This window comes from Megalops cyprinoides, chromosome 11, assembly GCF_013368585.1.
Source record: "Megalops cyprinoides isolate fMegCyp1 chromosome 11, fMegCyp1.pri, whole genome shotgun sequence".
Taxonomy (NCBI): domain Eukaryota; kingdom Metazoa; phylum Chordata; class Actinopteri; order Elopiformes; family Megalopidae; genus Megalops; species Megalops cyprinoides.
Window position 1 is genome coordinate 34,791,824 of NC_050593.1, and position 23,729 is coordinate 34,815,552.

The following is a 23,729-nucleotide window of genomic DNA, read 5'->3' on the forward strand; positions in this document are numbered from 1 at the left end:
TAACTCTCGTAAGACACTCTGGACAAGAGCATCTGCTAAACGACATTAATGTAATGTAAGGTATGTGATGGTATTGTCCCTTATTAAACATTATCATTTGGAACATGGCTGGTGTCCTGAGCCCAGCCTTGTGTGAGAGAGAGAGACCTAAGAGAAGCGACTCTTAAGTGACCATCTCTGTCTGACCACTGGTCACTCAGTCTGTTCTGCATCATTCCCTGTCCACTACAAGATTCGGAGGACACTTGGATCCCCCTCTCTATGATGGATTATTTAGGAGTCAATGAGTTTGGTTTGGGACTTGCCCTTCTGGGCATGCTGGTGCACATGTAGCCTGACTGGTTGACCCACCAGGGTTTCCCAGGTCATCTTGCAACAACATTGCCTGCTATCCTGCAGGAACATCAACACAATGGAGATCTTTGAGCCGACAGACAACTCCTGGCCTTTCCTGAGCCCAACTCAGTATTTAATTGGGGAAGGATAATCTTCCATGAGTCAAAGTCATTAGCCAAGACACAACTTGTTGATGTCTATTTTAAATACATGAGTACATTCTGCAAATACGTTCATGAAGATGTGTGTTCATTAACAGTACTGAGCCTCTTTGCTTTGCAGTCAGCATGTCGGAAGGTGAATGGTTTAGACTTTGGTCACTTGGAGTAAGAAATGGGGTTGGTCTTAGTGTGACATGATGGTATAGATATGCATACTGTTAAGAGGTTACCGTTTTATGTAAACATACTTTGAAAGACGTTTTTTTTATATTGATTTATCGTGGATATAGAAATGGATGGGAACATGCCCCACCCCCTTCATTATACCTGACCACCTTCTTATAAAGAGTCCGTATTACAAAGGCTGCTGTTAAAGATGTATTACGATTATGTTAAAACGCGTCTGACGTCTATAAACATACAGTACATTTAGACACCCCTACTATTAATACCAATAGCAATTCTGTTTAACACACGTTTTGAATTTCGCGAAAGGACAAACGGGATCGGGAGTCAAAAATTTGATGTGATTGGTCAATCACTTAGACGTTGAACTTTACTTCCAGTTTGCAGGCGTTGAAATGTTCTGTGGCACCATGCTTTGATATGTGACAGCGAGCTGGATCTGATGATATCCGCATAAATCGCAGTGGTTGGAGAGACAGGTAAGTTACGTTGTTGGCCAACCTACACAATGTTTGCAAGCAAACTTTTAATTAGTGCACTTTGACGTGACACCCGATAATACCCATATATGTAACCTCGCTGGCCAACGACTGGCGTTAGCAGTGCTCGTATTTACCGTGTGTGTGATCATACACGAGCGTTGAGCAGGTTGCATGGCTCTTACCTTGCATGCGATCAAAATTATTGGTAATGGTTGTAATATTTCTCTCCCATAGATTTGCACTGAATTGATTATCAAAAATACGGGACAAAGTGCGTCCCGTATTGGTTCAATACGGAACACGTGTTTTAGTTTCCAATTCCTGGATGATTCCGTATTTTGTTGGCAACCCTAAAATCAGCGACCGCCATACGAATAACAACCAAACATGGCCCCAATACTCGCCGAGAGCAGTGTAACAGTTCACACCTGTTAATGATGGGCACTATGCAGGTCGACAGGAATGAGCAGGGTTTACAACAGCAACACATATAAAATCGCCAGCAACAAGCGTAACAACTAGCCATGCAACCAGCACGCAAAACGCCGATGATAGCTACGCGTCAGTAAATTACAGTTTGCTGCCAGCCAACAAACATCGCCTCCTTCAGTGACGTAGGTTGCTAGATAACCAGCCAGCTAACCCGCTAGCTGGATTCTTCCTTGGAAAATGGAAAATCGTTTGTACTACTCGTGCACTACTGGCATTACTCATGCCTATGAAGAAGTGCGATGCAGACAGGCGAAGCAGATTGCATTTTTTAAGCTTCCCTACTAAGCCACTCCAAGGCTATGCTGGTCTTTGCCACTGAATGCTTCTTCTATAGCTTTGAGGAGATCTGAAAAAAAAAAGTGTACTTCCATCCCACAGAGGGACTCCAGTTGTTTAAAACTTTAGAGTCTGCACAAAGCAATGCCCATAAGAGAGATTAATACACTGATGGTTTTCTGTATCCTGCAAGTTGGAAATTCTGTGTGTGGGTGAATTCCTCTGTCCCAAATAAAAAGGTACTCATGGAAGGTTCTGGAGAGTCTGGCCTAATGAAGCCTCAGTGGAAGGCCGGAGCGGGCCGCTGTGTGATCCATTTTATTTCGCCATGAGCCCTCATGACCCCCCCACAAACACACACACACACACACACACACACACACACACACACAATGACCCACGACCTCCCACGACCTTCATCGCCCACTCGTGTTCAGGACGCCTTTTGCTCTCCGCTGCTGTTTTAATTCTTCTCTCTCTTTCCCTTTTTTACCTTCCTGCTTGTGCTGTATTAATCAGGGCCCTGGCTGTTATATATCACCCACTGGATGAAAAACAATAATTCTAGCACCAGTGGGGCAGTGGGCCAGAGGTACCAAATTAAGTAAAGCAGATAAACACCAGTTAGGCCCTTTTCTCTGATTTATGAATCCTTGTAGAGCAAATAATAATAAAAAAGTTGCTTATTATTTAGTGTATTTTGTCCAGGGAGGCTGTCTCTGCTCAGGATGGCAGGGGCTTTTTCTTTTGCATTGTTACAGCGGTGTTTCCTCGTTATCTCCACACAGCTTAATGGGTAGGAGGTCTTTGTGAGCTTCGTCTGAAACTACACTGCTTATAAATTTGTGAATCCATCGATAAATAAGACTTTGTTTTGTAAGCAGTGCGCAGTTCTCCCCTGACATGCTGTAAGTAAAGGTACTGTAGACCACACAGTCTGATGTATATTCTGCTGGCTGTGTGGACTGTGAAACCACATTATTTCCTGTATGGTCCTGACAGAACCAGAGCAGCACCTTTGAAACTCCATCATCTTACAGAGGGTAGGAAAGGAGATATTTATGTATTTAGAGTATTGTCATCGTCTGCTTGCCATCTGGTTTGTAAAATCTGTTAGGGTTAGAAACACCTCTCTGTTTTCAGCTCAAGATAACATGAGACTTTTCCCCTGGTCCTTGAAGAGTAAAGCTATCGAACACCTCCTATATACTGTGAAATTGCACCGTGTTAGTGGAGTATTTTGATATTTTTTGATCTCCATTTTGAATCCATTTGTCAAAACATTCATTCTCTGCATAGATCAGTCACATTGTTAAGATATTGTGCAAAAAAACAATACAAATATGGCCAAGACTTGCTCCACGCTCCACCCCCTCCTCTTTTTTCTTACACATTAAGGGAAAAAATAAAATCATTCTTTTTAATTACTGGTGCTAGGCACTCTATTAAAATTGCAATTTCGCTCCTGCGCTGTGGCGGCTGCGTGTGTCTGGTGTGTGGCGTTTGCGCGGATGCACTCTGCTGGTGCGGGTGTGTCAGGAGTCATCTCTCCTCGAATCCCTCTCCCGGCCCCGCTGTGCAGCCGGTGGAACTGATGGGGGGGAAGAGCATTGCTTTGCGGCTCCGCACCGGTAATCACAGGACTCGGGAAGCGCATACATCATTTCCCCCCCCCCCCCCCCCCCACCCCTGCGCGTACTGGCACCTCGAGCCAGAAGCCGTCACGTCGCGTAAGGCGTCGGATGAATGACGGCCATACGGCCGCTCGTCTCAGTGCAGATGGCTGTGTGTCCTCGGTCGGGAAATGGCTGAGCTCTGCGGTTTTTACCATGTTTTTCCCCCTCTGTCTCCCTTTCACTCTCCCTCTGTCTCCCTTTCACTCTCCCTCTGTCTCCCTTTCTCTCCTTCTCTCTCGCTACCTGTCTCCCTCTCTTTTTCTCCCTGTCTCTCTCCCCCTGTCTCCCTCTCCCTCTCCCTCTCTCTCTCTTCCCCCTGCCCGTTCTGTCTCCCTCTCTTTCTCTCCCTCTCTCCCTCTCACTTCCTCTCTCTTCCTCTCTCTTTCTCTCTCTCTCCCTCTCGCTCTCTCTCTCCCTCTCTCCCTCTCTCTCCCTCCCTCTCTCCCTCACTCTTCCTCTCTCTCTCCCCCTCTCTCCCTCTCCCTCCCTCTCTCCCTCACTCTTCCTCTCTCTCTCCCCCTCTCTCCCTCTCTTTCTCCCTCACTCTTCCTCTCTCTCTCCCTCTCTTTCTCTCCCTCTGTGTCTCTCCCATCTTCAGTTGTTTTTTTCCTGCTGCTCCCGTGCAGACGGTTTAATATTGGCAATACTGTTAAAGGCCTCTGCAGATACAAACAGTGGAAAAGATGACATCAATTATTTGCCAATTGTTTGACACACGCGGGGGCATTGTCCTGGTAATAATCGCCAGCAGTCTGTCAGCAGAGGATATGGATGGTGCCACTGCCATTTTACGTCTCTCTGAGAAAGCTGTCTGGCTTTGCCCTTCCAGTCAGCGCTGTTAGGATAATATCTACCGCAGGGTCCCTGGTGAAGCCGAGCACACAATCCACATTATGAAATGAACGATAAAGAATAGTTAAATGTGTTTCATGAGGAAAACAGTTACAGGTCCATAAAAATTGCTTTGATTGTGACAGCTGCTCTGGTTTTGAATATTGAGGATTATTGAGCATACTCATATACTGTAATTCCAGCCAAGAATGAATGTCAAGGGCACACTGTTATTGCGCATTGACCCTATGGCATGAATTTATAAAATGCATCAGTGAACTCATTAGGCAGGCCGGAATTCCTGTGGTGGAGGAAAATCTTTTTTTAATATTTTTGCATGATCTCGTAATCAGAAGTTTCAATCACAGCACCGTTTCCTTTAGTGTTCCAACAGCAGTGAATACTCACACACTGAAGAGGACTCATAATGTGATATACCGATGAAATTATTTTTTGAAACACCTGGGACCAAAGCAGAATTGCAGCTCAACTGTTGGTGGTCTTCTTTGTTCATGTTCTATTGTTTTCCTCAGTAGCAGTCTCCAGTTGTAGAGGGTAGATGTATTCAGTGTCGCTGAGACCTTGGTATTTTGTGTCTTAATTCATCAGCACTATAATGCACTGACACTGATTTTGTTATGTATTAACACCGTGGTATCTTACAATGTTTCTCATATGCCACTGCCCAGAACGTACTGCAAAAATAACCGTTGGAATCAAGGTTCCTGCACGATTCAGGTTCACAAACACAGGCATATGTTAAAGGCCATAGGTCAGTCATTTATCCATTCACACAACCATTTAATGGATCCACTATATTTTCTACATTGTGTATTGTGAAAGCCAAATTGTTGCACAGTACATGGGCCATTATGGTTTAGTAATAGAGGAATATGATGATAGGAATATTACTGAGACCATAAATGTAAACCCCTTGAAGAAATTTCATTGCAAAATGAATATTTTAAAGGAATATCCTTAAAGGAGTAAACAAATAAAAAATAAACTCATAAAACCGAATTCCAATAGTTTATATCACTGAAGATGGATTAAAAATGAATTCTATTAATGCAGATAATATAGTCTTCTATCAGCTAAGTAAAGTGGGGTTGTGTTCAAATGTCTTTTTTGGATGAGGGAGGGTAAGTGGGCATGTATCATAATTATTGTGTAGCCTATAAAAAGTTTGAACTAGTTTGCCTGGTTGTATGCATACTACTCCTTTGCTATCTGGAATATCTCATCTTGACTGTAAAAACACTTTTTGAGACACTCTTTGAGACTTGGCATAATATTAATGTATGCCACACTACAGTGGTTTTAACCATTTTTTCAACTTATGGTGTCAGCTGACGTGCTTACCTTTGCTTCCATCTTACCTCGGTGGCAATTTTGTTCATAAATTTATGTTTATAACTAACTGCATGCTCCTGGCCACCTTAACCCTGAAAATAATAATATCTGAAAGCAGCAATATATTTTAATTTCTTCGACTGGGAAAACAAATACACATATACATCAACTCACTAACTCTGCCTCCTAACCCGCCTCCATCCTAAAAGGTCAACAGAGGTCACTGAGAAACTCAGTAGTGCGAGACCGCAAAAATGTAATACGCCACAGCAACACACAGCTCGAATTCGGCTTTCACAGTCCGATAGCATTATTCATTCACATGTTTCTGTAAGAGAAGTCAAACAGAAATTCGAAAGTCAAAACTGGACATAAAATGTGTGTGTGTGTATGTATGTATGTATGTATGTGCTTTCTAATGCTCACCTTCATCTGTAGAGTAGATTTTGAAAAAAAAAAAAGATAGGGCTGTTGTGAGGGGCTGTGATTCACAGGCCATAGCAGTGAAAGGCCTTGGGTCACCATGGTAATGTATGTCTCACAAGCAGACAGTGTCTCTCTCTCTCACTATGTCTGAAAAACAGATCTCCTCACCATCACCCATGCTGCACCATAGCTGACAGGGAATTCATTTCCTAAAGAAACACTATTGGCTTTCCTTTGAATGTTCTGTATTCTGTTAGATTCTTTTAGTGGTTAGGTATGCTTATAGAGCAAAGCAATTAAAGCTGAGATGGCTTTTCCCCTTTGTGTAATTGGATATGGTGATTCATGCTGGGGCGATCGAGGTTTGCATGCTGTATTTTTCTTGCATAATGTTCTCGGCAGCTTACCTGCTGGCTCAGGGTGAGGCAGGTCTTCCCTGCAGTCCGGTTACAATCAGCTGCCTAAAATAACTACTGCTCAGACAACCAGGAGCCTGTGGAGAGAATAAACTTCACTGAAGGTCTGAAGACTGATTACAGAATGTCCGTTCAGACAAACATCAGCATATGAAAAAAAGCAATTTATCTGATGCGCTCCCGGAAACAGGACATTCATTTTATGCAGGAACCAGTACAAAGAGTCTGCCTTGACTTCAGATATCCCTGGATGCATAAATCATCAAATAATAGAGTGAAATCAAAATTACTGTTTGCCCCATTGCATTTTACCTTTGGATGCCTAATAGGAAAAACCTTTTCATTATACTATTTTGCTCCAAATGTTTTAGCTAATTATGCTTTTTGAAGCTACCTTTCCAGCCCATATGCACATATGCTCTTGATACACATGTAGATTGTAACTATGTGATTGGAGGGATTATAAAGTAAACAGTGGAATAGTCCTTTTATCACACTGGGACCATCATGGTGGCCTGTGCTTGTGTGTGTCGAGTATTTTAATACATCTCTAAATGGTCAGTCAGTCTAAATGAAGCTTGTGCTGCACACACACACACTCACATAAGCTGAATAACAAGAGCATAGCTGAGCCTTTCCCTTAAGTGCAGTATAATGAGGTACTCGGAGTGTGCAGAGGGTTTGTTTTCGAGTTGTGTCGAGCAATCCAGTTGGCTCTGAGGTGTCTGAATAAACAACACTAGCTACTCTCGCTGCTTTGCTAAATGTCTCAATTTGCTTTTGTCAGTTCTCAATGTGTCACGCAGTGGGAGCCAATGGGAAGCTCTCCAAGCATGCCCTTGAACGGCGTCCAATCAGCACGAGACCAGACTTCCCCCAGTACACGCCACACTGCACAGCGGCTCTGGGCTATATTTAAATTCATGCCTTATTTAAAAAAAAAAATACAGAGGTGTAAAGTAGGGAGGGGAAAAATAGCCTCTGACCTCCTGAAACATATTGCCAGTTAGGTAAGAGAGAGGGAAATAGTTTAATGAAGATGGATCATCTTCGTTTCATTTGAAAACGGGTAACATACGGTTTTATTACAAACAACGGTCACCTGCAACCTTTGCCTTTAATAGCGACAGCTCAGAGGTTCTGGGTATTTGATTATTTTATATAAATATAAATATAAAATTTGATTTTTACATATTTACTCAACAATATAAATCATCGCGCCATCTTCTTCCCCTACCCACAATTCCAGTGGGGGGTGTTGGAAATCCTGCATAATTACACATGGCCAGACTGTGGTCTTTCTGGTCTGGCTGCACTGTGGGGTCTGCTGTGAAACAATGTCCTCCATCAGTATTGAATGTCATATACAGTAGCCCACAGCGGTGCTTCACACTGAGATCCCTGAAGACCCAATGGAGGAGAGAAGCTCTGCATTTTTCATCCTCACTGTTTTATGATGGGAGCCCTTTTTTTCTGCCTCTTTGCATTAATCACATTTGCAGTATCGCAGGGCTGCACATTGCATTTATGGACTGATAAAGACCCCTTTGGTTTAACAGCCCACTGTGCAGAACGAGTGGTTTTACTGCAGTTGAGCTGTGCTGGGCTCAGATGGTAAAACATTTGCTCTCGGAAACGGTGGATTTAGTGTTTGGTTCTGCTGTCAGATCGGCAGTAAAAACACTGCTGTTGTATAGCTGTATTTCCTTTGATTTCTGTCGAGTGCTGTACTCTGAAATAGGAAGAGTGACTGGAGATACTGAACTGAGATATGAAACGTGAATGAAGTCATGCCAGTTCGGGGGAAACCGGTTGTAATCTTGTAATCTCTAATGTTCCTCACTGAGTGACTGAGGTCAGGTGCAGATCCCTTTGAGGGGCGCAGTGAGTTGGAGGGATGGGAACAGCTTAGGAGCCCTGATCAAGACCTCATGCTCACAGCATGGGAGATGAGCTTTGCTCAAATTAGCTTTGGTTTCACCTGAAAAGAACAAAGCTTAAGTTCATAAATATAGCCTAGATGCAATAACAGGTCTTGTGCATGTGCAGGTCTTATGCATAGTGAATACAAATAAAACAAAGCACAAAACTATTCAAGTAGAAATGGCTGGGAATTGGAAAATTTTATGTGACATTTTAGTGGAATGAATGGGTGGGTGCAGTACCTCACAGCAACCATAGTATAATATCCCCAAAGCATTTGCCAGGGACAGACCATAATATTCCAGGTAAGGTACTAATAAGAACCAGTGAATCATTTATGAAAGCTACTCGAAAAACATGCAAGCCATTCCTCTCCGGTGTGTACAGACGTGTAGCCGCTAATGGAAACAGGGTGCGTGGGGTTGCGGTGTAGTGTGGTTTTAATAGGAGCTAATGGGATTGCCAGCCCTCAGCATCCTGAAGCACCTGCTCTGGTCATGAACTGAAGGGAGAGCCTGTCTGGTGTGCGGCAGATGCATGTTCCTGAGGTGCACAGCTCAGCAGCCCTAATTACATGCAGGATTTCTGGAGGAGAATTATGTTTGGGAGAAATGTATCATGTTATTCCCTCTTTAAGTGCGCTACAACATGGGCCCTTGACCTTGTGAGTAAGTAAAGCCTTAATATCAGAGAAGGCAAAGAACGTGTGAGAAGGACAAATTATGACCAGGGATAATGGAAGTCAAGGTCAATTGTGTTTGAAAAGCCTGGCGTGCTGTTTCAGGCCAATGCGATAGGGGCAGGCTTGGGGAGTGGGGAGGGTTAGTGTGTAGTCTTCAGCACTAGCAGTTAGGAGCAGTGCTTTATGACAGTCATTTTCTCTGTTATAAACACTTGTCTTTACTTATAATGACCATGGAACCATAACTTGATTTCTGATGCTGAGGAGGGGGGTGTTGTGAGTATGAGGGTTTAGTCTGTGTGAAAGAAATCTTGGTTTATAATACAATTGTTATCAAATATCATTTTTTTTTTCCAAGCACATAATCAAGTGATGCACCATGGCAAAGCTGGGTTGCGTTTGGATGACCTGACCCTTTTAACCTTTGGCTATTAGTAGCCTATTTGACTGTCTGGCGGTGTTATTTTAACCAGGAAGGATTCAATGTGCAGATGCAATGGGTTAATTGTTCTTGAAGCAAAGATGAGCCACAGCGCTCATTAGCTCTGACCCTGTGGTGTCACAGCATCGGGCTCTGGCTGGGTTGTCCCTCAGTAGATGAAAAATAGCAGGAAGCCAGGGACCCAGCTAAATAACACCAATACAGGGGAAGGGAAGCTGCTGACAGGAACTTGACCATTTGTCCGTGATACAGAAGCTTCTGTTTCTCCCTGCAAGTGTACCCATCCTGCTGTCCTCTGTGTCAGAGATGCCCTGTTTATGGTCAGAAATCTGATGTCAGTGTGCTAAAGTTCACATGAGAGAGATCGCATCCTGACTGCTGGAGAAGTATCAGGGAGTAATTTAATGTCAGACGCGACACGTCTACCTGACTCACACATCCATCCTACAGTGGTGACCCTGGAGCAAAACGACATAGTCTCCCAAACAGTCATAGACGTCCTGAGAATTAGTACATGATATTAAGTGTTAAATACAGGAAATGAGCTGTTGCCTCAGAATCTCCAGCAGTGGACTGTCTCCTAATGCCATCAGTGTATTTCTGGCTGCTGAATGTGAACTTGGTGAAATAGGACCAGAAAGGAGAAAAAACAGCTGAGTTGGCAGCATGGCCCACAGACCCTAAGATTTAGGAACTGGGAGTCAGAGCTGATGATTCACTGAAATGAAATAACTTTAGAATACAGCACTAGAGTGTAGAACCACTGCTTGGAGAAGGATTCAGAGATCGATCATGACTCAGAGGACATGACACGGTTATTGCTTTGTTGTGTCTCAGTTATAACTGTATTCACTACACATCAGTGCCAGTAGGGCACTTAAAAGTAATCTGTGTATGTTCAACAAACTATGAAACGAGCGTGACGCGGAACATAATTACGCACATATTCCTTTATTGCCGCGGCCTTTAGATAAACGGACAGGTAGACGGATAGATTGCCGGTGCAGATTAGATAAAGCCATCTAGGGTGTGTCCTCACAACCTCAGACAAACACAGAGGATCCAGCAATACCCGCGGTCTGAATGTGCACTTTCATCCCTCCGCCTTTTCCTCGCTTCCAGCCACGGGTGCCGATGACCCTGTCGCGTCAGCCTCCGACATGACAAATTGCAGAGCCGGGTCGGCTGTGTTTTTCAGGAATGTGGGGGGTTCACGGCGTGGTCAGACCGGTGGCGGGGCAGCGGACCCCTGCGATGGAGACAGATGTATTAATTGAAAGATAATAGTCGTAGATATATGGGAGCCGGGCCCCGGGTTTAGGGTTTAGAAACGTGATAGCCGGGGAAGGCTGTGAGGCTAACTTGTGTCCTACCTGCGGGGACCGACACGGGCAAACCCCGGCCGCAACTGCGTGGAAAATGTATTAGATTTCACACAGATCACTGAGAGCAAAAGAAGCTGGGGGTGAGATTTCCAGGAAAGTGTTTGCTCAGTAACTGGCAATAACTTGGCCTCCTCTGGGGAGAGTGAGACTTATTTTTTGAAGAAAGGTTTATGATCTGTAATTCCTGATTTCCTCTAAAAGGATGTTTTGTGAGTCTGGCTGGAGTGGGACACAGCAGCAGTGATGTAGCAGTGGCCTGCATAGAGGGCTCTTGAGGTTAATGTTGCCACTTGGTTTGAGTCGTGGATCGGCCAGGCCGAAGGCGGCCATGTTCTCACTCTGTGGGCTCATTTGTCCCCTCACTGTTGATGTTGTCCCTAAAACTCCAGCTTAATATCTTCCTTTCTACCGCCAACATTTGTAGTACATTACATTACATTATTGTCATTTAGCAGATGCTGTTATTTATAGATAGTATTTTATAGTTGTATCCATTTATACAGCTGAATATTTACTGAGGCGGTTGCAGATTAAGCACCTTTCCTAAGGGTACAACAAAAGCGCCCTAGCAGGGAATCGAACCAGCAATCTTTTGGTTACAAGCCCTGCTTCAGACTGCTGTCCCTGTCCCCGCTGTGGTTTTGTGTCATCTGATTTCATAGCAGGCTTTTGCATTCTTTGCACATTCACGTTCTCTTTCTCAGCTGCTGGTGTGTGAGCAAGACTTTACTGCACACTGTGGGGAAATGAATCTCTGATACTTAAAGCTCCATTAACTGTGGAGCCGGGGCTGCCAGAAGGAAACGTGTCTCAGGTCTCTAGAGTGTAGGAAGTAGGGAAAAGGAACACTGTTCTGCTGTAATGGTATATGAAATAATATACATCGCACGCTCGTATTTGTCTACACTAAAATGCTTCTTATATACTTGGGAAAGCCGTCCCCCAGAAGAGTCCTCTGAGTACATGAGAATGATATGAATGATTCCTTCATGTAACCATTTCATCCGAATATCTCGCAAAATCTAATTGCTTCATACTTTTCGGTCTCCATTGCTGTCCAGGGAAATAGCTCAGATGACACTCTCAAATTTCTCAGAATAAAAAAAGTAGTTATCTTTAAATATGTATATGCAGTTTGTGCTGATTTTAACAGTAGGGTTTTGACCATATATGCTTTGTTACTAAATGTTTACCTGTGTATTTACTATTCTGTTGACATGAAAGTGTTAAACATAAATATACCATTACCTCACCTCAACAATGTAATGTCATCAGGAATTCATGAGCAATGATTCAGTCTTCATCAGTGTTAATTTCTTTAAATGATGATTGATTGCAGCTATCTACTGAAGAGTTTAACATCGGGAACATTTCTGCAGTGAAAGCAGTCAAGGGCAAGCTGGTCTGAGGCTATACTGAGGCAGTTTTTTTGTCCATATTAATTATTTACCATTTTGAAAATCCTTAATGCTATTTCAGTGTGCTGCAGTGCTGCTGTTTCTGCCATAAAACTGGAATAAAGTATTGTAAATATCTCATAAAATATCTGCAGAACGCAACAACCACTAATGTCTGGATCAGAGCATGGTCTGTATCCACTAGCGGACTGAGGTGGCTTCATTCTTGGTGGGATATCATGGAGAAACTAATGTTAGCCTAAACTAATGTTTGCTCAATAATACCTCTTCAATGGGCTCATGGGCTTAGCTACAGGACAATGATTTAATCGAAGGCTGTACAGATTCCTGGCTGGGCTGGAAATAAAATAAACAGGTTGTAAGGCGTGAAGCAGGAATCCCCCAATGGAATTTTAACATTGTCCAAATTTCCAGAATTTCAGCAAAATGATATAATTTTTGCTGTTTCCCATGCGGTGCAGGGCCCAGTTCGGGGCTTTGGCGGCTGGCGCGGGATTGGCCGTTTCGGTGATTGTGTTGCGGTGTGGCCAGCGTGCGCATGTGGAAGAGAAGCCGGGCCAAATGGAGCTGACCATCATGCTCAGTAATTCCCCCTCCACCTCATCACTCTCCTCTGACAGTAACAAAATCCAGGAACACGGCTGAAACCCACACTTCCTCGCCAGCAGGATTACATGGATTAGGCAAGGCCAGGGATTTTTTTTCCTCCTCAGTAATATGTCACATTTTTGTCTGCATCAGTGGAACTTCAACTGGTTAAAAAAAAGGTACAGGGAATTCAAACACTTTCAGTGCCACACCTTGATGCTCTCACACTCAGTGATACGAAGCTCAGTGCTGCTCATTCTTTTGTTACACACACCATATAAAACATCGTCCATGTAATGGATCACACCAGCTTGGCACAGGATCCAAGGTATTACTGGGGGGGGGCTATCCTGAAATAGCTCACCTTTCAACAGGATTTACCTGAGCTGAGTATAGGCACTGTCATCTTATTGGTGTATGAACAATGAGAAAGTAAATTAGCTTAGTAACTGTGTTCGTGCTTGTATGTTGGTGTTCTGTAATATTAAAGAATCATGGGAGCAACTCGGGAGGCTTCAGAAGTGCTCGCTCCAACATGGAACTGAATGTGGGGGTTTATTTCTCGGGTGCATTTCTGCTTGCTTAAAGCAGTCTTTAAAGCGTTTGGCAGCTTTTGCTGTTCTGTATCATTGGATTTATGAACAAAATGTGCCAAACAGATCCAGAAGGGGATTGACTTGTCAAGATAAATAAATGGGAGCAGAGATAGCTACAATATATGGGTGGCTAACAGCATTGGTAGAATTTGGGAAATGTATGAACACTTAATGTGAAAAACTAATGTTAGTTTGCAGGCTACTACGAAGATAGTTAACAAAACAGATGCTACATAAGGTTTTTGTCACACACACACACACACACACACACACACACACTCTTAACACACGTAGACCGCAGTGCAGATTGTGCTATTGTGTATGTGGCAGAACCAATAATGACACAAAAATCTTTGTTCTGTGTGACAGAAGATTTACACTGAACAGCTCCCTCAGAATAAAGACAACATCCACTCTCTGGACTCGGAAGGATAGCAAATGACGCACAATGTTGATTATTTGAATTTATTCTAATGGGATTACATTTCACTAACTGGCTCTGCATCAACTTGCTCTGCTTATGAAGTTATGAGACGCATGCCAAGAGAACACTCAGCCCGCTCAGAAACAGAGAATGATTTCATGGAGATTGTCAGCAAGATTAATTTTCTGTCAGGGCGCCGATTGCCTGCCTTGAGAGTGCTGTTCTTAAGCACTTAACCCACATGCAGAAAGGGATTCGTAAAGGTCAACAAGTGGTGGTCGCAGCCAGATCTTCACAAAGTGGTTCTCAACAAGTTTTTATTGAAGTAACAGTGAGTCCATTTGTTCAAAGACAAAAAAAGTAGACATTCATTAGTGCAGATATGTATTTACATTCAGCGCATGTCTTGGCTCGGAGGCTGGCAGAGTCTGGATAGCCTCGTGCTGCTGTATCTTGGAAGGCAGTCATTTCCCCCTGCGGATGGTCGAGGCAAACTGTTGATTTTCTAGAGAGTGTTTACGGAGGCAAGGGCATTTTAAAATAATGACAGCAATATTGGTGTGGACACAGTAAATAGCCACCTTTACATTTCTATTAGGATGTTATTTTACACTTCTGGTGTTAAAATACTCTTAAGTGACCATTTCCTGCTTGGTGAAGTGGTGTATAAACATTATGTATGGTATGTGGTCGAGATAACAGCTACCTCTCAGGGACTTTTCCCGCCTCAAGTGCACGAGGCAAATGCTAACAGTATTGCATTTAATGTCTGATAACACCATGGCTTTTATACCACAGAATATGTTAGTTTGACTAGCAAAATAAATATTTAATCAGGAAAGAATGGTACCTGCTCATATAAAAGCAGAAATGTGCAGTAAAAACGCATACTCAGATGATTAGGCAGGGCAGGTGGAACCTGAGTATTGCTTTTTTAAATATTATCATTAGAAAAAACTGAGGCAAAATGTGTGGCTGCATATTGAGTTTTCTTTTTCTTTGAATTATGGTTTTAGTCTGTAATTACTTCTTGCTGATAGCATTCAGACATCATAATGATTTCGATATGTATCTGCTGTTTGTCTCGTCCTGACATTTACAGCTGAGACCGGGCTCCCCCCGATGGAAGTCCTCGGTATTGCACACTGTAGATTTAAAAAAAAAAAAACGTTAACTAATGTGTGGAAAAAATGGAGGAAACGTATGAGGATAGCTACTTCATAAGACACACATTAGTATTACAATAACTTTTTTCATATTAATAGGTTAATAGTTTGTTTTTCCACCGTGTGTTTTGGTTAGTTCGAATTTGCTTGTAAGAGTATATGCAACATTAAATTGCGTGCATTCAGCGTGAAATGATAAGGGTAAAACAAGATGACCCCCAAAGCCCAGACTGTAATATGTATTGCGTAGTAAAAGAAATACTTCATGATGACAAAGAGGAGTTACTAAAGATAACTAGTTATGTTACTTTTACTGATATAGTTTAAATTTATCAACAGTAGTTATTTTTATAATATAAATACTGACTTAACAAAGTTTACAGTACATAACACAATTTAAGTTATAGATATTTACAGAGGTAGTTACAGGCACATTATAGTTACAGGTATTATTATAGTTATAGGTACATATAGCTTTAATATATCCTCATAGGGAAAAGCAAAGTTTACAAAATTTGTCAAAATCGCAAAAAAGTATTCCATGAAACTACAGTTATTGGAGTGACTTCATCTGGGGAGGTATGTGAGGTAGAGTGACCGCTAAATGAAAAATACCTGGAAAATATGTCCAAAAATCAGGTGTGTCATACAGAATACATTTGCATTAAGAAGCTCAAGTTGTGAAGCATGGTGACTGAGAATGATAAACAGGCAGAAACTACGGAGCCTTGAGCAGAGCCTGACTAAAAAACTGTACATGGCTGTAAGAGACCTCTGTCCAACAGAGCAGCCTTGTCCAGTCACAAGACTTTCACAAGGGTGACCAGAGGTCAGGAGTTACCATATATCAGAACATGTGGATGTATAACCCCTCTGTGTCTGTCTGAGACAGCCAGCAGAGACACAGAATCCCGCCTGTCCCTCTGTACATGTGTCGTGCATGAAGGGGACTCTCCAGGCAGTGCCTGCTTTGAACAGACTCTTCATTCTGTAGTCTTTAAGTGCGTGTGTGTGCGTGTGCGTGTGTGTGTGTGTGTGTTCCCTTTCCAAAGGTTTATGTCCTGTTAAGAGCAGAGGGGGAGAGACAGCTCTCTTCGCCAGTTTGCATGTTCGTCCCCCAGGAAGCGGCGCATTCCAGTAGTGAATTTCTTGCGAGTGGGATTTTCTTCGCCGGTGATAGTCCTGGAATTCAACCGGTGCTGCAGCGCTGATGGAAGCCAGGGAGGCCTGAGAGCTGCCAACGCTAACGGCGGTCAAGATAAGAGGACGAATGCAGGGCCCGAAAAGGCCGCTGACGAAAGGGAGGGGAAGTACGAGGGAGTCTCTCCAGGTTCCCTCCTCCGGTGGGGTTCATGACACCGGGAGTGTATGTTTATCAAATTATAATGTGCTTCAGACTCAGCTCACCCAATCAGAGTAATAGGAGAATACTGATGCCTGACATCCAGTTAGCGCATCAAGAATGGGCAGCTATGAGACAGACAGCCCCCTGTAACAGAGGGATACATAATGCTATGAGTCTCCTCTCTCAGGCTGACCCGTCAGAGAGGAAAAGAAGACCATCTCCCATCCCAGTGATGGACCCTGCTGAGGAGACATGAGATTACTTTGTCATTATACTTGTCATCAAAAGACCTCAGCGATTACCATGTCATTTTACGCTGGGTGGTCTTGGCCTCTTTAAGACACATTTAAGCTTCTCCATGTTCGCTTTGCAAGGCTGGTGGCAGGTATATGTTTACATTTTTTCCAGTGTGGTGGAACTCCCAGTTTGATAGTAGCAGTGTCTGAAAAATTATGTTTCTTATAATTGCACCAGGATAAATGTTCGGAGGTATTTTGAGTATATGATTTGGCTGCCCTCACCATCTCTGTGACCGCTCTGCGTAACCCCGAGAGGAAACCCAGCTCAGAAAGGCCGCTCCTGCCAGTCTCACGGGGCAGTTAGCGGTCGGGCTAACGTTTCCTCCCTTCTTTGTTGACCAAGTTGCACAACAATGCAGACAGCAAATTCCTCCAGTTTGCTGGTTTTCCTGTTTAACCCTTCTCTCTCCTCTCTCTCCTCTCTCTCCTCACTCTCCTCTCTCTCCTCTCTCTCCTCACTCTCCTCACTCTCCTCTCTCTCCTCACTCTCCTCACTCTCCTCTCTCCCTCCTCTCCCTCCTCTCTCTCCTCACTCTCCTCACTCTCCTCACTCTCCTCTCTCTCCTCACTCTCCTCACTCTCCTCACTCTCCTCTCTCTCCTCACTCTCCTCACTCTCCTCTCTCTCCTCACTCTCCTCTCTCTCCTCTCTCTCTCCTCTCTCTCCTCTCTCTCCTCACTCTCCTCACTCTCCTCTCTCCCTCCTCACTCTCCTCTCTCTCTCCTCTCTCTCCTCACTCTCCTCACTCTCCTCTCTCTCTCCTCTCTCTCCTCACTCTCTCTGAATCACCATTTGAAGAAAAATGTTCTTCAGACAGAAGTCGTTCTTTATAGAAACATCGCTGGATGCATGTTCTGCATAGAAACATCGCTGAATGCAAACGGCCCTTTTAGAACCACAATATGTCACCACCTCAGCCTTTGATGACGCACGGACCAAATTGCTGTGTTTTGTTGAGCAGTGTAATGTAAACTGTGTAATTCATATCAATCTGTAAGTTAAAAAAAAATGTTTGACGATGAAATTAGATAAGAGTATAGAATGCGGCCTATGATTTTAATTTGACATTCTCATCCTGTTTATCATTGTAATAAATGACCCCTGACATGATAAACAGGAGAAAGTTCAGTGTCTGAATGTAACTACTGCACAACATGAGGGCCAGTGCGTTTTCCCTGTTGACTCGCCTTCACGTAAACAGGAAGTTGATCGTTTGGCTTATGAGCTTTCAGGGACAGAGGGTTGAAATATATGTGCTTCACACGCTTATCAAACATACTGGATTTCATTTAGTAGTACTAGTTTGCCCGGAGTATATATATTTTGCAGTATCATAAGTAGATGAAAACACACAAAAATGGCAAATTTCCAAATACGCATGCTGTAAAATACACAAATACACACAGCTAACTATGAACACTGATGAAGTCTGCATGTGTAGGTTGCATTATTAAGGTTAGGAACACATTTTCATGTTTGATCTTTGAGGGATGATGACTGTCAGTTCAAACAGAATGAGTTTGATTTATGAAATATGACAATACTGAGACATTCATGATTATTTATTGGCAGTGTTAGCTGAAATAAAAGGGCCATAAATCTCTATTTTGTCTGTGACATGAGTCAGAGGAGGAACCAGCAGGACCTGTTTAAAGGTAATAATACATATTGTCAAATCACTTTAATGTCCTTTTACTTCAAGTTTTAATGAATGAATTTATTCAGTCAAAAGACTTCAACTTTTTTTAGTATTCACATCCATAAATAACATGGAATGTGTTATTTCTATTTGACAAAATAATTTTGGAAGACCCAACAGTGAGTCATTACACACATTGCCAGCAGTTGACCCTGGAGTTACATTTCCACAGTGTCTCACGTGTGTAACAAAGATATATTAAGCAGTGGCTCCATAATGTTGTCTCTGTTGATCCGGCTGTCATTTGAGAACAGGTCAAGAGTTCAGGCCCTCCTTGCATGGTTTTATCATATTCTTCACACATTTCAGCTCCTCGTCCAGCTTCGTCAAGCCCTGGCCTGTCAAAAGTGATTCCGTAAACCGGCCATGATGGAGCACAGTGCGGTATTTCCCATCAGCCACCACAGCTGACACCACCGCAGACCGCTGACCGAGAAGCACCGGAGTGCTAGTGACAGAGGTCTGCTAATAAGGCCCGCACCGCAGGCCAGAACCCGTGTCTGCAGAGAGCAGGAATTGATTGTTCTGGAAACTGATGAAGCTTTAGCACAATTAGATTGCCCCAGCAGCACTGCCAGGGCGGAGAGTGGACTGCCTGACCTTGATTGATGGTAAAATCATAACTGCATCATATTAACTACAGAGTTCATCGCAGGGTTAAGACGGGCCAAAAAACTGCAGCCCTTATTGGATTTCATTGAGGCTTGTGAAATGTGAAAATGTTTTTTTTTTCTTTCAGCTTTTGTGTTTGCATTAACACTTTTGTGTTTACCGTAGTTGTATAGACAACATAGGTGGTATGATGTATAATGGGATAACTTAGTGTATTGGGGTCAATACTGTGAGTAGTACAGTATCCATCACAATGGTAGCAACACTGTGGGTCATATACTGGGCAGCAGAATGGTGCAGTAGTAAGAAGCAGTGTTAATAACCATAAGGTTGCTGGTTTGAATCCTTGCAAGCGCATTGCTGTCGTACCCACAATTGCTGCAGTAAATATCCAGCTGAGGAAATGGATTAAATTGTAACATGTAAGTTTCTCTGGATAAGAGCATTTGCTAAATGACCGTAATGCAATGTAGTCACTGGGCAACACAGGAGCAGAATGTAATAAATCCTCCTGAAAGTTTCCGAGGATTCCATCATGTTTTGCTCTTTTCAGACACCTGCTGTGTGTTACTAAGTGTGCTGTGTCTTCTTATGACTGATAATATGTACAGTGTACTTTTGGGATGATACTGTATGAAATTTGCCTAATAACACAAAAGCAATGTTCTGTATCATGCACAACAGATGTTCCTTGTATGTCACTTGGTATTTATTTCCCATTGCACATTTTTTTTTCATTTGGATAAGAAACATACAGTACCACAGAAGAGTTTTAAGCTGAGGTGGTTATGGTTAGCACTGTTTTTTCATGTAATGTAGCCAGCCCAAAATGTGGTGGCTGTAACGTTGTTCCTGCTTGATCAGCATGTGTAGCACACCCCCCCCCCCCTGGCGGTCGTTTGTCAGGTGATGCTGGGAGTTTCCCACGTGGCAGGGAGCAGGGAGACCTGGGAGGTGAGAGCGCTCAGCAGCACAGCGTCTCCGAGGCTTCGGGAGCCTGGCTCATTAATCTCCATCCGCAGCACCGCGCGCATGGAGCTCACGCCACAGGCGAGAGGGTGCGGGCGTCCTGGGACCGGCGGCACCGACGGCCAGATGCAGGCCACGGGATCGACAAAACATAAAACAATAAACCAGCATTGAGACAAAATAGCAATCTGAAATTTTTAATGTAGCTCGACACCCCTGTACACTGCACGCTGTGGAGACGTTGATCTGAAGCAGGGAGTGAAGGTGTAGCCTCCCTCGGAGAATGAGAGAGGGAAGGATGTGATGGGGCCGGACTCCACTGGAAGCTGAGCTGTTCAGCACTGTTCTGTGGAGACATTTTCCCCCTAGTGGTCTGTTGCAGTAATGCTACTCTAATCAAAATGGCCTGCGAAATTACTCACCAGCTTTGGAGTCAATGTGCCAAGTCAATGGATCCCAAGGTTGCTGATGTCTCCTTAACCAGTATGGTAGACCAATAGAGCTCCACAAAGTATTATTATTAGTAATAGTAGTAGTAATAGTAGTAGCAGTAGTACTAGTAGTGCTATTTTTACAATTATCATAATTAGTAGCTGTAGAAGCAGAAGTAGTAGTGTTGCTATTTTATCCTAAAGTTCTGCTTGAAATTTATATTGCTGGAATTCCCAGCCTGCCTTCCACATGGTGTGGCCTTTGTGTGGCAGAATCCGTGCAGGCCTCCCGGTTGCTGGGTGCCCTGTGTCTGCCGGCCTGAGCCTGTGCGGGTTTGCAGGTGCAGTGAGATGAGGAGAGAGTGCTGGCACAGGGAGTTGGTGTCATTGGCTCTGTGCTCTATCTGAACGGTCATAAGAAGCTCAGCCATGCCTGACATTGGCAAAACCCTATATATAAACAAATCATACATATTACATATACTGTAAGCAGTGGGGATACTATGGACTGTCACTGCAATGAAGTCAATAAATAAACTTTGATTTTCTTAGCAAAAGGCTATGGCTTTAATTTGTCTCTGATGGTATATTGTAGCTGTGCCATCACTACAATATAGAATAATATTGGGAGATTTGTTTTTTTTCCCCCTTTTTCACAATATTTTTGGAATCTGCAGTTACTCATTAGCCTCCGTTGTGGCCATCTCTTTGTTTGCCCAGGAGCACTGATGAGACAGCAACGGAGTCCCCCGATACACTCACGTACAACCATTGGCTGCTCTTCACACTACAACTCCCACAGTGCACCAGGAAGCACCAGTTTGAGGATTGATGCAGTTCCACTGACACCATCTGAGTGACTCTGGTGCCTGACAGGTTTCAGGGTGTCTGGGAGCAGGGAGACGAGGAATCCCTTCTGAAAAACCCAGTCCTTTCCCTGGTGGTCGGGGGGGTTGGGGGGCTGCTCTTCATCAGCTGTTTTGTCTGTTTTGAATCCTGTAGAAGTGATCACTCTAGCTTCACAGCATTATCTGAGAATGTGTTTTATGTTTCATTGTGGGGTAAATATACACTAGCAATACCCTTGTGGACCATCACAAGCGTCCTCCATCAGCAAGACAAGATGCTGCCAATACTGTGATGTGGCATTGAAACAATGGGAGTCACAAAAGAACTGGCTGACAGTTCTGTGCAGATACGGGTTATTATCTTCTTCTGAAAGTGCTCTTTTTATCTCTGTTAAGAGATGTAGATTCTGCCCTTCAGGCTTTTGTATAAAATTTGACTTTATATGCAATTATACTGCCTGACCTATAAACCAGTGGAGACAAGAGAGATTGATCTTAGCGTACACTTCAGTCATGTTCTGAATCAGTTCTCAATCAGTTCAGGGGCTTGTGTTAATGAGAGTTCAGCCGATTTAGCGGCCCAGCTTTGGCTCATGTCAGTGATTTCTTTATCATCCCTGTCCAAGTGCTTTTTGGCTAACAGCTATCTGTGGTTCAGATCAAAGACACCAGTTGTATGTATGCATGCATACATCTGTAATTGTCTCTTAATAAGCCCTCTTTCAGCAGCTGAACGCAGCCAACATCGCATAAACAACTGTTTTCAATTTAAAGCAAAGCATTCATAATAACCTAATTAAATAGTCCTATGGAACAATTTATTAGAGGTAAAACTGATTTCTGTTTTGAGAAATGGTCATGTGGGAACTTTGGCCGAAATATTAAATTTGTTTTTTATTTTTAGCCAAGATCACATGATCACTTTTATTAATGATAGTATAAAAATAGCTCTGTGACTCAAAATATTAGCACTTGTTAAAAATGGCGAATAAACTTTAAATCCAGTTAGGTTTTCAATACAGTTATACTAATTCAATCAAGATTTTTCAGTCATTTCTTTCACTGATAACTTGAAAAAATGATTCGTAGCTGTAGCTGTAATTTTAAATTTATTTCATAAACTTGTGCAAGATACAGCAGAACAGACAATAACTCCACTGTGTGCAACTTCTGTAATACTATGCGGTATGGAATGAGCAGATTGTGGTTGTGGCCCTCTATTTTGTGTAGGGGGAAAATCAGATTGCTTGTATCCAATATGAATGCTGACCTTTGACCTTTCAGCTGGCCTATCCGTCTCCCCCTGAAAGTTCACCACAGGGTCAGGAAGATCCCTCGTCCCGGCAGAGAGCCTGGTGGTATTGATCGCCCCACCCCCTCTCACCCAGCAGCGCATACACACATACACACACACACACACACACACTCTCACACACACACACACACGCACAGTCTAACACGCATACAAACACACACACACACACACACACACACACACACACAAGGATGCGCACACACACACACACACACACACACATGCACACATACACTCTCGCACTGATGAGCTCGGGTACCGCATTTGCATGAGGCTGTAAATTGATGGCAGGCCTCAGTCTCAGCCTCAGCCTGCTGTTCACAGAGCTCTCCTCCCCTCTGCAGTGGAGCCTCAATCAGCCCTGCGGTTTCAGGGCCTGCTACACTGCAGTTACACCCCATATTTAAAACCAATGCAGATTTCATTACAACGGCATCAGTGCTGTGGCTCCAGCCCGCATTTTGATGAACTCTCTCACTCTCTTAACGTTAATCTGATTGAACATTCCGGAATGCTGCGTAGCCTGGTGCATGTGCCAACAGTGCGGGCCCGGGGATATCAGTCAAATCGGTACACTCGTTACGAGGATTAAATTAGACCTCTCCGCTGGGGTTATTTAAATAAGCTGGGTGCGTTGCGTGGATGGGGCGCCCGGTGGCTCACCCTACCTCCTCATATTCTCCAGGACTGCGTGCGGGTGTCGCTTTGAAGTGCGGATGATTGTGAAGGCGGCCGCTGGGATGTGTGCTGACATCATTACTCACACGTCCAACGGTTTGTATCAATCTCCAGCATGCCACAGAGAGTATTCCGAGCCCGATGAATTTTTCATGTTTTAATTCAGACAGAGGTCCCCGAGACTCATATCCCAGAAATACAGGAGGTCCAAAGCCTCTTAATAAAGACAATTACAAAACCTACTTTTCCTTTTTTATTTTATATACATTTTATT